We start from the raw sequence: 15192 nt of genomic DNA on the forward strand, positions 1-15192 counted from the left end.
AATTTTGTAACCCCAGTAAATTCACTGCCATCTGTCGACACACTTTAAAACTAAAAATAAATATTTATAAAAATACGATAAAATGTATTTAAATATGGATAAATGTTTTTTTTTTATTTGCATTAATTATTTTTATGATTTTGACCCATGTTCTTTCACTGATATGCGTTAAAATTATAAATAACAAACGAAACCGTCAACGCCCTGTATACGAGTGTAGGCCAAAACTAGTGGCGCCCTCTGATCGAGAATCAAATTTTCGTGATTTTCGAGGCACGTTTTTTCCTTAGACTGTATCCATCTATTACGGAGTTATATCTATCTTTGATATAACAAACAATCTATGGGCAAACTGGCCTGAAATAAAGATATTATTATTATTTCATTTTTATTTATTTTCCTTCTTAGGCTACGTATTTTATAATATGAAAATAAAAGTAAAATATAAAATAAAAACACATACAAAGCAATACAAATACATATCATTTCGCCGTTAAACGCAAGTTTGGCGAAACTTGTATAAGTTTAAAATGTGTTATACTTTTTTGAAAAAAAAAATATATATATATATATATATATATATATAAACACATTATAGAAAACGTAACGTAGGGTGCCGCCAGCAGGGCCCTAGCTGCCGGTGGTTATCAGGGCCGCAGAGAGAGGAACCGCCGGACTATCCGCGCCGTGTCTAACATAACCGCCTTCTGCATCTGACCCTTGATCCCACTACCTAGCGAGAGTCTCTCAAGGTGTCGTTCGAGACTCTTCGCTATGAGACCGTTCGCTGAAATATTTATATTATTTGCCTTTCTTCTATAATATGAACGTTTTTGTGTTGTCAAGAATAAATGGGCTTCAATTCCTTTCTACACTTGCTAAAGTCTAGTACAGTAAATACAGATTTTTGCGCAAGCTGAAACGGTGACCTTCGCTAACACTCGGTCATCTACTACTAGCCTTTGCTCCGATACACTCCATAGTAAATATTCGTCAATTGGTATGGTTTGGTTTACATATGAGTCACTCACCTACATAGTTTGACAAGCTCAATGAATACTATAATGTGTACACCCATCTTTACATATGAGTCACTCACCTACATAGTTTGACAAGCTCAATGAATACTATAATGTGTACACCCACCTTCACAGATGAGTCACTCACCTACATAGTTTGACAAGCTCAATGAATACTATAATGTGTACACCCACCTTCACAGATGAGTCACTCACCTACATAGTTTGACAAGCTCAATGAATACTATAATGTGTACACCCACCTTCACAGATGAGTCACTCACCTACATAGTTTGACAAGCTCAATAAATACTATAATGTGTACACCCACCTTTACAGGTGAGTCACTCACCTATATAGTTTGACAAGCTCAATAAATACTATAATGTGTACACCCACCTTTACAGATGAGTCACTCATCTACATAGTTTGACAAGCTCAATAAATACTATGATGTGTACACCCACCTTTACAGGTGAGTCACTCACCTACATAGTTTGACAAGCTCAATGAATGCATACGTTGCGATGTCAAATTATGCAGAGTCGTCCTTGGACTTAAAGACTACATGGTGAAGTCATTTTTTCTTTCATGTTATAGTTTCTTTGTTTTAATACAAATGTGCCTTTGTGTTTATTGATTATCTCATTGGTTAAGCATAAGAATCCGCATAGACAAAGGAATATTAAGGTTAAAATAGGTAGGTATTGTATTCCAAAGTCACCGTTTTTACATCAAGCGCTAAACATTCAAATATATATGACAGTCAAATTCAGATAGTCAGATAATTGGGGTAATTTGCTAATTTGTTTGTATTTTCACATTTTTATTTACACTCTGCATCCACAGCTAAATACTGTCAAACACATTTAAATTACAAAGATCATAATTACGTAAAAGGTTACTCATATACCTAAGCCTTTTAAGCATTGGCTACCATTCCATATTATTGTTACTCGTTTACTCGTATTCAAATCCTACTTAATTACACCCATTAACGTATATCCAATTCGACATTGCCAGGTTTTCCAATAGAATGTACATGTGTGCGTATTAAACAGTGACTAAAGCTAATAACGCACCGAAAACTAATAAATGGCCACCAGACGTCACTGGCTGAAAACAGACTAGGGCGGGCGCCCCTCAGTCGAACGGCGAACTCGCTAGCGGCCGCACGTCGCTTCGAAAAAAAAACAAAGTGACTCATTGTCTATGGTGTTCCAAATTTGAATTTTGACGTAGTGTTGTGCGGTGATCGATATTATCGGTTTTTGATCGGTTGTTATTTTATTTATAAATTTGTTTCGGGTTACAATGATGCACTGTGCAATGTTAATTCGTTAAGTTAATTCTGATTAATACTAGAGCGTGCTTTAAATTAGTGATGCCTTGAAAATAATGGAAACACGCAACTACCTATTCGTATTCTTGGCGCTCATTGGCTGATTGCTAAAAGTATTCCAATAAGTATTAACCCTATTGCGATAAATAGTTGAAAACGTAGGTATTTGAAACAACTTCAATATGATTTCTTTGCTGTTATTCACTATCATTCGGTAATAATTATATAACGACTAAGGTTTGTTTATGTACTTCGTCATACGAAGTCTTAAAATATATTGGTTATTATAATAAGTTTTATTGTGTCTAACATAATTAAACTAATAATATTTATAATAGCTTTTGGATTTGATTATATAAAAAATGCTATGAAAACTAATTGGCTTAGACCAAAACATACCGTTGAAGTGAAACCTATTAAGTGTAACTTAGCTCGGTTTACCTCATATTAAAACTATAACAGGGGTCACCAAATGGCGGACCGCGGTCCGCATCCGAACCGGCAACCTATTTTATTTTTTTCCTTATTAAATTTAATAATCTCAAGGAAAAAACCGACCGCGATGGTCATTTTATTTTAAGAACCGGACCCCTGAAGAAACTAATTGGTGACCCCTGGCCTATAAGTAAGTCCCTTCATAGCGTATTCGGTAGTGTATTAGTATACTCGGTGGAAATAAATAATGGGCCCTGGAGGAAAAGTGTCTTAAAACCTTAAGTTAGCTCATTTTACTTGAGGGAAACATTCTTTTATTTAAAAAAAATTAACAAAACTTCATTCACATATTTATTATAAAAGTTGCTTGTATCGCCTGGGAATCGAACCGACTAAAAATTAGAAAACAAATTTTTGCTATTTTATTCCACTAGTCGATACAGTTCATGTTAATGTTAAAATTTCTCCAAGAAACATTAGGTCTTACACTCGTCTGTCGTACAAAATATCTGTAAAACCGCATATTTAGTATTTTTTGAATTTTTTGGTAGGTTCGTAAAATACAACATAGCTAGATTGATGGTTTTTACACATGCGACATACGACAAAGAACAAGCTTTATCTAATTCATATTTAGTAGTAACGAAACGAGTAGATTCAAATACTATGACCAAATCAACCACAATATAGCTCGAATAGTTGTTGTCCTTTCTCCCTGACCTAGGGTTGCCACCTTTTTTCTATACACATACAGTATTTTTGTCAAAATATTGAAAAAATATAGTATTTACTGGGAAATTTAAAATAAAAGGCATCGATTTGAGGCGAATTAAAAATCCAAGTCGCATACGATGCGATATCGGTGACATTTATATAAACCATTCTTGAGTGATGAAAATATAGTATTTTTCGTACTATATTGTTTTTGTATAACATATAGTACAAGTGACTAAAATATAGTACGATACTATATATTATATTATGGGTGGCAACCCTACCCTGACCCTATCTCAACCCAAATCATTGTAATCATTTAGTTGTAACCAAAGACCTAAATATGTAACACCGTATAAGATGAATACAGTCTAAGGAAAAAACGTGTCTCGGAAATCAAGAAAATGCACAGATGGCGCTACCACCAATACCAACTTTCGGCCTATTCTCAGCTAGATGGCGTTGACGTTCGTTTGTTATGTAACAATTATAACACATATCAGTGAAAGAACATCAAGGTCAAAATCATATAAAAATAAATTACAAATAAAAAAATTATTATGTACATTACCTATACATTTTTTGATATTTTTCTTTTTAGTTTTAATTTGCTGTATAGATGGCAGTAAATTTACTGTGACTACAAATCTTACTAAGATAGGACCCCTCTATCCTATATATTCTCTTTGCTTGTACAAATAACGCGGGAGCAATTACATTCCTGCCTGTCTCACCCATCTCACCTGCGTTAGCCAATTTTTCGCAAAAACCCATTTTAATTAGTAGTATACTAGGTAATTTCTCTGTGTAATGATAAACAATTGCTTGCAACGAAGGTATTCTCAGCATTTTATTTTTGCAATAATCGATTATTGATTGCATTTGGTAAAAACCGGTAAAACATGTCAAATTTTCGTCATCTTTAAAGTTTCTGCAGACTTTGCAACAAATAGCATGCGATTTTAAGTTCGCTCCAGACTACGCGGCGCGAAGCCGCGAACGCAAGTGTAGAGTCGATTTCGCTGATTAGCGAACTAGATTCCACACTCGCGTTCGCGGCTTCGCGCCGCGATTCGCGCACGAGTGTGGAGAGCCCTTTAGATAGTAGCTGGCTAAGTGGGGCCAACGAAATAAATCGATCGATCAAATGCCGCGATGTATTGTAAATCGCTTGCGATTATCGGTGACGTTTGGAGAGGTCATAAAATATTTTTTTAATTGGCTTTGACTAGTGACATATTTTTTCCCTCGGAAGTCAATTTTGATTCATATCGAATCAGAATGTGAGATACATCGCAAGATTTTATTTGAAGGGGTAGACAAAAAAAAATTAGCTTATAAGAACAAAACCGTGATGAGTGGCGGAAGAAAGGGGAGGCCTTTGCCGAGGAGTGGGACAAAAAATAGACAAAAAAAAAAACGAACTTACTATTACTTAGGGTTCCATTAATTATTTAGGTAACATACTGTCAACTCAGTATGTAATCAAAAGTAGGTCAACTCAGCTAGTATTTAATCAAAATTAAAAATATATAGCATAGGGCTTTAAAATCTGTAGGTCTTCAATTAGGGTTAAGCTAGTGGATTAAGTAAGCCCGGGCCGAATAAGCCGCTTTGCAGCAGGCTTGCGGGGACAGCGCAGGATAATAACAAATTAGTAAGATGATTACAAAATGGAAACAAAAAAATGCTTATTAGTTGTTCTTAAATCTTCAATAATAATGCACACTTTAACTAGACGCCATTTAGGGAAAAGGCGTCAATCCACATAAAACTGTCAATAGAATTTGAACTTTCTGTCAAAACGAAAAGTCATTGATTTAAATGGCAAATTTTAGAGGATGGATCCTTTTTCCTAAATGGCGTCTTACTATCTATTTAAATTTGTAAATTTATAAAATACAACCCTGACATATCAATCAAATACACCCTATTTTTCTGTATGGAAGATTCTTTGCTTAATTTAAAATATTTTTTTTTGTTAAAAAACAGTGATAAATAAAAAGATAACAGTAATAATATGCTGAAAACTTGAATTGACTTATTACGGTTGGTGAGATGTACAGCAGACAGGCAAACACACAAAGTTTAGTGCTAAGGTCCCATTTGTCACATTTGTGTAAGGAATCTAGTGCTAACTTGCCCACTTAGGCACATCATCATCATCATCATATCAGCCCTTTATCGCCCACTGCTGAGCATAGGCCTCTCTTCCAGTACGCCACTTAGGCACAGTTGATGGCCGATAACTCTAATCGAAACATAAATTACGTGTGAAAATATTCACGTGATTTTTCATTCTGTCATCCCGATAAATTCTTGCATTTCGTTTGGCGTTCGATGTACGATCACAGAATAACCGTACAGAAAGGACACTTCCTACAAAAGCGAAGTTTGACAGCTATTCAGGGACGAATCATGCTGTCCCTTTCTAATATATGACACTACCCCTGTCGGCGTTTTAGGGTTGTCAAAATTATCTTATATGTGGTCGTGTACGCAAAGGGACGTCAAGCTGTGTCAACCCTAATAATTGTTTAGAGCAATGCTGCGCCGAATGGAGCCGACTATGCCCGAATGGAGGAGTGTCCCCCCACTGGTACGATTGTCATCACTAGGCCTCCTGTAATCTTCACAAAATTCTCCAGAAAACTTTACGCCATCTGTCAAACTAGCCAATTGAACAACTGTCCCAACATTCATGTTCGCTCATCATTTACGATTGTTTGCCATTAGGCTACACACTGATCCACAATGGCGGAGGGCATCGCACCGGCATTGGGGTCAATAGTGTTGTGCTTCTGGCTAGATTTGTGCCATTTGGGATATTCACTTAGCAGGAATACTATGGAAAACGTGCCCAAAAATATTTCTCATTCAATTTAAATATTGGGATTTTTGGTGATATGACAAATATAAAAAAAACATGCTAGCATTTACAAAAAACATCATTTTTAGGGTTCCGTACCCAAAGGGTAAAAACGGGACCCTATTACTAAGACTCCGCTGTCCGTCTGTCCGTCCGTCTGTCCGTCTGTCTGTCTGTCACCAGGCTGTATCTCATGAACCGTGATAGCTAGACAGTTGAAATTTTCACAGATGATATATTTCTGACGCCGCTATAGCAACAAATACTAAAAACAGAATAATATAAATATTTAAATGGGGCTCCCATACAACAAACGTGATTTTTTTGCTGTTTTTTTCCGCAATGGTACGGAACCCTTCGTGCACGAGTCCGACTCGCACTTGGCCGGTTTTTTTATACTTGCTGAAATGATCAACCTAATATTCACAAGTAATATTGTCTTCGGTTACCGCGATAGTTACTCATGAAATAATACACAAGTAATTAAACAGGTATAACTATATAGTTTTAAAACATAAAAGCTTAGGTTTGAGAAAATTTCAACTTGTTCATCATCATCATGGAACCACGAGTTAGGTGAAAAAGTGGCCCAAGTTTGATTCCCGTTACTTTTCAACACTTTGTAAGAAGTAACAAATTTAAGTAAATGTTTGGGCACATGGGAACATACCCAAAAACATTCCCGCGGCACATCACTAGTCATAGCATTGCGATCAATCATGCCGATTTGTGTTTCGGCCACTCTATTTCCTCGGTAATCCATCATTTCCCCTTTTTTAGGCTAAACATTACTGACGACGTAATAATCAATCTGTTGGAATTATTTTATTTATTTTTTATTTATACATAAAGTACAAACAGTCACGTACTCATTATTATTTACAACGACGGGACTTAATCGCGTAAAATAAGTATTAAATTTACCTCCGACGTTTCGAGGACGGCGTTGTCCCCGTGGTCTCGGGGAAGACTGGCTAAAGTTGACATCAACATCTTCTAGGCGCGCGAGTTTTTCGAACTACCCGCACTTGGTCTTGTTTATTAACTTGAACGTTTTGCGCACTAGGGATGTTACCGGGTCGACACACAACACTCACAATATTCGATTTTTCAACTTTCGATATTTGGTTTCGCTTACACTTACTAATGACTGGGTTCCATGTGGATGAGATCTTAAAACCTTCGTCTCGATTGAAATTTCTATGTTTCTTGATTTCAATGGCTTCACGGATTTTTCTACTATAAAACCCACGATCTGTAGAAAGTATTCTAGGGTTGTGAAGCTCAATCCAGTGGTTTGGCCCTGACTCTAGTAAATGCTCAGCAACAGCAGACTTGTTCACCTGACGGTTCTTGACAGCTGCGATATGTTCCCACGTACTTTTGATTGAAGTAGGCTGAGCAACAAATTATAACTTCTTACGTTTAAATCCATCTATGGGTGTGAGCACAAGATAGACAATGAAATATACCTATAAAGTTATACAAACGCATCTAATACATACGAGTACATACAAAATAAGATAAGATAAAATTTATTTAAGAAAAAAACACAAATACCCGTATTCTATACTCTCCCATCTTCGCTTAATCATATAAAGGCTTCCACAAACGTTCCAACAAATCGCATGCGATTTTGAATAGTTGCAACGGCATGCCGGCTAAGTTGGATCAACAAATCCAATCGATCTATCATATGCCGCAATGTATCGCAAATCGCATGCTATATATGTTTGTCAGGGACATAACATACATTCTTCTGTTCCTAAGATTAAACCGGTATTACCGGTAAACATTACCTTGACTACCTACATCACTAATCAATACATCATAGAGATGCGAATTAAGAACTCATAATGTCAAATAAACGAAACAAGTTTTTTTAATGAGTTAGATCTACAAATGGTTTACAAATGCATCTATCATGATGACATCAACATGACGGATAACTTGTTTTAACATAATGCCAAGGATTGAGTGTCACTCTGCTTTTAATTATAATGATTAACGTTTTGTATGTCGAGAAATCAATGTCAATTGGATTATTACATGAGATATACAAACTTAACTGATTTGGAAGGTCATTGATATTTGTTTTTACTTTTTAAAACCTTAGTTTTCGCGTTGTAGAACCGTCGTTTGTCACTTTTTCGTTTATGTTAATAAGAAAAGAGATTTTTATTAGTTTAATTTTGTGTTAAATTGAGCAGAAAGTAGTTAAGCTTTCTTAGCTTGTTATCTATTTTTGCCTTGTTTTGGAGTCTTCATATCAATTATATAAGCTTTAACAAGTCATGCTCTAAAACTTATACTGATAACTTTATAAGCAGTTAATATAACATTACAACACCGTAACTAAAACATAAATAGTTAACATAAAACATAAAAATTGTTCCTAAGTAAATCTTAGGCAATATGTAGTTTAATACTCATAAGATAAAATGTACTCGAATATATGCTTTATGATTTTAGCAATTAGTAGTTAAATCGCGTGCATAGTAAATTGAAACTTGTTTAGTATACAGTCGCCTGCAGATAGATCGGAGTGGCCAAGGTGCTCACAAATATCTGAACACGCCTCTATTTGCAAGGCGCTAGAGTACGTGTTCAGATAATTTTGAGCACCTCGGCCGCTCCGATATATCTGATGACGACTGTACATAAAGATTTGCGTCTTTAGGCAACATGGCGAATGCAATAAACTATGTTATTACACGGTCAATATGTCGTTTTCACTTTTTATGGGCGTAAATGTATGTTTGTAAATGTGTTGGTAGACAAATTACGTATTGTCTGTACGCGTAATAAAACTATTTCTAGAAACCATAAAAAAAATCCATTAGGGGTATATATTAACCCCTAATGGAATTATCTTCGTATTTCCGGAATTACTTCTATAAGTACCATTACTTTGATATGTATTTTTCTATCTGCTTATAAATTCCAGTGACTTAAATATGTTGTGTTAGATGCCAATTTTTTAATTCTTAAAATAGTGTTGTGCTAAAACCGATATTAACCGCAAAATGTGACTTGTTATTTTTTTATTTAAATACGACGTAAATTTTTCTGGAAAATATATATCAATCAATATTAAAAATAAAAAATACAAATTAAACTTAATAATATATGCCTAGTAGATTTTATTTGTGGCAAAGTTAGTAAGTTTCCGAAAAAATAGAATTCGTTGGTTAAAAAAACATATTAATTAACTTACAGGCTAATTTTACCGTACACTTACACCAGAATGTTATTTGAATCATGTTATTTAGTTATCGTCCATCTTGCCCGCGTCAATACATGTACGGATAAGTACGAGCGAAATGCACGATAAGTGAATGATCGGTTAGATGTCATTCTGATATCAGTGTAGGTACATCCGAAATGGCCTGTTAGTATCGTTGTTTAAACAAAAAGTAACCAACTAAGGTCGGGCAAAATGTATATGCTGTACTGCATCCATTAATCAATTATAGTATATCCTGAACACCCAAATTACTCAAATTTACTTTTTTAAACTTTAATGTATTCCACGGAACCGGAAGGATACTCTTGTCGGTTTTATCATCACAAAATATACCTACACTTCTTATATAATAGATGATCGGAAACACAAAATTATAGCTTAAGAGATCTTGTTCGGTAGATGGTAGCAAATGTTTGAACCAATTGAACTAAATACCGAACCAGTGGCGCAAACGCATCTATGTGTAAATTACTTTATCGTTCAATATTTTGATCTAATTAATGCTTAGATAAATACTTTTCAATTCACTGGGTCCTTTAAATGTATTTATGTTTATTGTATGTATGTATATTATTTATTGTACATAGAAAAACAAATACGAGAAACACAGTTACAAAGAAAATTAAATACAACGGCGAACTTATCCCCCTCTTCCCAAATGAAATGTAAAATTTAAAAAATGGAATGAAAATTTTGGGAAATGTTTTATTCAGACAAATATATTTCTTGAAATGAATGTAGGTTAAGCTAATTATGTAATGTAATTTTAATGCCTTCTAATAAATGTTTTTTTTTTTATCATTATAAAATGTTGCTGTCATCACCGGCCTATATCGGTATTTTTTTTCCCATTGCTGGGAACAGACCACTCATTGTAAAGTGTTTGGGTATAGTGCCCACGCTAGCCCAATGTGGATTGAGGAGGATTATTATAGACATCATCACATCTTGGTGGCCTTTTAGTTATCCAATCTTGGATGTAGGAATCCTTCCTCTTCTTCTACTTTTGTCAATCTTGTGCCTGACTCGTCCAGTCCCGACCTCGTTCGTTATAGATAATAGTACAAACAATTTGGATTGAAAACTTCCAGTTCTAATGTGAATATGCCGTCGCTTACTAAAAATTACGTGCAATACCTGTCCATTACAAATATTTGCCCACATTGCGGCCAACATTAGCCACGCAAGGCCCTCCATTACCGCGCTCAGTGGACTGTGAACTAATTAAAAAACGGCCAAGTGCGAGTCGGACTCGCGCACCGAGGGTTCCGTACTTTTTAGTATTTGTTGTTATAGCGGCAACAGAAATACATCATCTGTAAAATATTTCAACTGTCTAGCTATCACGGTTCGTGAGATACAGCCTGGTGACAGACAGACGGACAGCGGAGTCTTAGTAATAAGGTCCCGTTTTTACCCTTTGGGTACGGAACCCTAATAATATTGGCGTTGCGAAACGGATATATGCAAATGAGAACACCGATGTTTGATTGTTTTGAAAGATTTTGTTAATGAGAACGCCTTTATGAGAAAACTCAGTCTAGCGTGATAAAGGGTTTAAGGTCGATTTTGCCTTTGTTTGACGTACATCAGTTAGATCACATATGGAGACATACTCTTTAACGTAAAGTTCGAGATTCGCGCACGAGTGTTGAGGGGGCTTAAAATATATTACAAAGTACATAAATTTGGGTTTTTCAGGATAAAACATAATTTAAAAAAAGTCTTGGACAGCTATAAAACACATAAAAGCAAATTTAATACAACTAAAAGAAATTCCACTTTGATATATATATTTACGCTAGCGCGTTCGCGACATGCTCTAACGACTACTAATATGAGACGTTTTTTGCGATAATTATCGGTTGTAGCACATCACTATTTTCAGAATACAAAAATCTGGTCTGGCAGCACTAATTGTCATTTGTATTAAAAACAGAGTATAAACGTAATTGTGTGCAATTAAATTGATATTGTTTTTGCAGAACAATAAAGCCAATATTTATAACTACAGAGATCAAAATGACATCGTTTTAGCGATAAGACCTGTTCTTACCGACCTTTATTTGCTCCATAAAATTATTTCGCAATCGGCTCCTTATGCGAGACAATAAAAATATATACTTACAAGTTTACTTTAATAAAGTCAATTAAAAATTAAACTACGAAGATGCTCCTCGACAGTCTCGACACCACTATGTGCAGGATTAGTCCTGCTCACGTCTCATGAATCACCCTATATAGATAAGTTATACCATAGGCAGGCTCATTCCTTGGCTAGGATTCCGAACCCAAAGGGTAAAAACGGGACCCTATTACTAAGACTCCACTGTCCGTCTGTCTGTGTCACCAGGCTGTATTTCATGAACCGTGATAGCTAGACAGTTGAAATTTTCACAGATGATGTAGGTATTTATGTTGCCGCTATTACAACAAATACTAAAAATTTAATTTGTACGAAACCCTTGGTGGGCGAGTCCGACTCGCACTTTGTTCGGTTTTTATTTCTTTATAAGTAAAGTTATGGATGGTATAGAAAGGATGCCAATCTCTTGTGGCAGAATTGTTTCAAAAGTGACCGCTTTCAGCTTTAAATAATAGTTCCTAATCTCTCCGGTGGCGCTAGTTAGGCTCTGGGACATGAGTATAAAATGAACCATATAAGGCAACAAATAACCCGACCAAATTACGTAGGTTGTTTTTGGTAGTATTTCGGTGTATAGTGGCGCCGCCTAATTACTGTTTTTTGATGGACACTTTTCATACATAGAGATTTGGCTCCTTTATATAGTCTCCATGAGTAAAATTTTAAATATTAAAACGTTCGCGGACGGTTAGTGACGTCATGTGTCAAAGGAAACAAAAAACTACGCGAATGCCATAGCATTCGTGTCCGTGAATGTGTTAAGAAATTATAACTATATTGTGTGGAATATGCTTATGTAACAGCATTAAAATTAATTTTGAACTACCGGTTCAGGTTGTGATAAAACGATTATAATCGCATAAAAATGCTACCGCAAGTTAAAGAGCAATTATCTTAACGAGCCTTTCGCTTTTACGCATTGAGCGCATCTTTGTATTAATATGGTAAAAACTCTGTATGAGCGCATCTTAAGTGTGGGGTTCCGTAATTTTCATAAATTAATCCCGGAAATTTAGCACACACAGAAGAACAATTGATTGGCTAATATTGTCTTCAGTTACCGCAAACGCTGTTAAGGGTTCGAAACGTCGGGATGTAGTTATAAAATCAATTCATATAATCCGTTTTCATTTGGGTCAGCCGCATTCGAGGGAAGCCAGTGCTGTCAAACTGGTTTAACTTGGCAGATATAATTAATACAAATTTATTTGTTATAACCTCTTAAAATGCAAGCGAAGCAAGCAATACATTAACTTCAACTTCATAGTTTTATTTCAATTGATTGGCTAGTATGACAAACCAGTGTTTTTTTTTTAAACAGGTTAATTTTTGTCTTCCAACACGGAACATCCGGACATTTGGGAGGCGTGCGCGGAGCCGAAGCTAACACGTAGAATCCCTTTTGACACTAATAAAATGTATGGGGTACACCAAGCGGATGCTGCCCTTGCCCGTGTCATGGGACGCACGCAGAGGCAGCACCCGCCAGGGTGTAAGGACTATTGAGAGTTGATGGGATCTAAAATGTACTAGGCTATTGGGTGAAAGCGATGGACTGAAACTTAGGTTCTTATTATAAGTGAAATTGGTAGGTACGTAACTATCAATTTTTGGTAAAATAACTATTAGGTATACGATGGTAAATTTGAAATGACATATCCTAACCGGTGAATAAGTTTTACACTTTTCTAAAGTTAAACACGTACACCCAGCAGTAAAAGTGCATAGACACTTTATGAATGAAATGCAATTTTGCAGCTCTACTCGCTGCAGGGTACATATTGTAATCTAATACCTACCTATGTAGTCCTAGTTACCTATGTAGGTTGGTACATATATTAACTTACAGAGGCACTATACGCAATTTTATACCTAATAACACTGACATATGTATATGTTAAATACCTAAATCTAAAACCTAAACTATTTCCTACAGTACCCTGAAAGTGACTAATGCCCTAATGCAAAAACCTAACTTTCATTCGGCGTAATGATGGTATTCAAAACCGTTCTCAGGCGTATGTCGCCCTGAGGCTTTTGCGTGCATGGCTTGACAAGAAAAATACTAACTACATTACTTATATAAGGTTAGGTTACTTTCTTCCTTACGGGGTGAAATAAGTTTTTCCCCTCACTAGCTCGGAAAGCCGTCTTTTATCCTTTAAAACAAGCGGGGAAAAACGCATTTTATCCACTAGTGGGGAAAGTAATTTGACCTTGGATGGAGCTTGTTTAAGTAGCTTGACAGATAATAAAACGTACAACGCTCATAATAATGGTTCGTTCGATATTAATTATCATTAGATAAATGATTTGAGAATCTAATAAAAAATACCAGATTTAGCTTTATTTAATGATTTTAAGTCATAAACCTTAGAATTCCATAATAAACGTTTGTTTTTTAATAATTATGTTAAATATAATTCTGAACGCACAAGTTAAGTCGATGCAATTTCAAAACGCATCATTGACATTTCATACGTCAGAAATGTCAACATTGACAACAAAAATTGTGCTTTAAAACTTCTCACGTAAAAGTACAGAATTTCGAGAGTTTTTTGTTATAATATCGTAAAAAAATGAGTGATTCCAGTTGATGAAGATGATCTAACGCCTGTGGATGTTGCACTTTCCTCGCTATAGTGAGGGGAAAAGTTTTGTGTTACACACGGGTGCAAATGTATTTTACTTCTCGTGTGTTAAAACACTCGCTACGCTCAGGATTCTCTTTTAGAACCACTCGCTTCGCTCGTGGTTCAACTATAGAATCCTTTCGCTTGCTCGTGTTTCAATTCCACACTCGCGGGTAAAATACAACTTTGCACCCTTGTATAACAAATAACTATTTTGCCTACCTATTAACAAGTTAAGGTTCTGTAAAACTGCTTGTTTTGACTTTCATTTATAAGTTTTTCGGTAAGAAGCCTGTGTTAGGAGACGCTGATCTTATCTTACCTTTTAGGTTATTGTATAACAAATAACTATTTTCTACTCGTCCACTATAATCTGTGTATTACAACTTCATATGCAACAAACCTTACTCTTTTCAACGTTGGATACTTTGGATAGTTCTATGGCACTTCCGACTCAAGCATAAGAATTTTATCGATACGGTTTAGTCAATTATAAAAAATTTGAAAATAGAACTTCATACATTTCAATAAAATATTTTTTGTTTAAGGAGACTCGATTCAATGCAAATTAGCCTACTTAAACTTAAACACGCTGCTAGTTGTTGTAGTTGAAAGTATTATTTATTTGTCTCGTAGAAAAAGTATTGTATAGAAAGTAATATAATCAAGCTTTTCAATCGTACCTTACTTAAGCAACTCAGCAAGCTTCGTTACTCGACTTAAAAGCTCTCTATTATATCACGATTGTATAAAATACTATTAGCGAGGCCTAAAATGGTAATCATAC

The 15192-nt window shown here is 35.4% G+C and overlaps 1 protein-coding gene across 3 annotated transcripts in view; it reads left to right on the forward strand.

Moving 5' to 3' along the window:
• Window positions 1-15192, forward strand: part of LOC134747028 (protein Fe65 homolog) — a 104186-nt gene that overhangs the window by 23152 nt on the left and 65842 nt on the right. Inside the window, exon 1 of one of the 3 annotated variants that reach the window (XM_063681580.1) lies at window positions 2157-2297. The exons of the other annotated variants lie outside the window; for them this stretch is intronic. The gene's annotated coding sequence lies outside the window, so the exon portion shown is untranslated. Of the gene's footprint in view, window positions 1-2156; window positions 2298-15192 lie in introns of those variants that run through there. 3 annotated transcript variants of the gene reach the window in all.

Source organism: Cydia strobilella, chromosome 14, assembly GCF_947568885.1.
Source record: "Cydia strobilella chromosome 14, ilCydStro3.1, whole genome shotgun sequence".
Lineage (NCBI taxonomy): Eukaryota > Metazoa > Arthropoda > Insecta > Lepidoptera > Tortricidae > Cydia > Cydia strobilella.